This window comes from Plasmopara halstedii, assembly GCF_900000015.1.
Source record: "Plasmopara halstedii genome assembly, contig: Scaffold_1211, whole genome shotgun sequence".
Lineage (NCBI taxonomy): Eukaryota > Oomycota > Peronosporomycetes > Peronosporales > Peronosporaceae > Plasmopara > Plasmopara halstedii.
Genome location: NW_020188126.1, coordinates 1,191,235 through 1,191,492, shown reverse-complemented (window position 1 = coordinate 1,191,492; position 258 = coordinate 1,191,235).

Here is a 258-nt window from a genome sequence, read left to right as displayed (position 1 = left end):
AGTCCAAATTCATGGACTGCCAGCACCCAGTGGGTACCGGTAAGCTGGCCAGCGGCGCTGCCGCATTTTAAAGCGGGTTTCACCCGTTGACACGTCTCACACGTGCGCACATAGGTGTTCGTTCATTTGTACAGCTTAATCCACCAATAGTGGTGACTCACAGAGTTGTACGTTTTCTCACAACCGAGATGACCACTGAGTGGCGTGTCGTGAGCCTCGTAGAGGATGCGGTATTTCAAATCCTCATCATGAGGAATT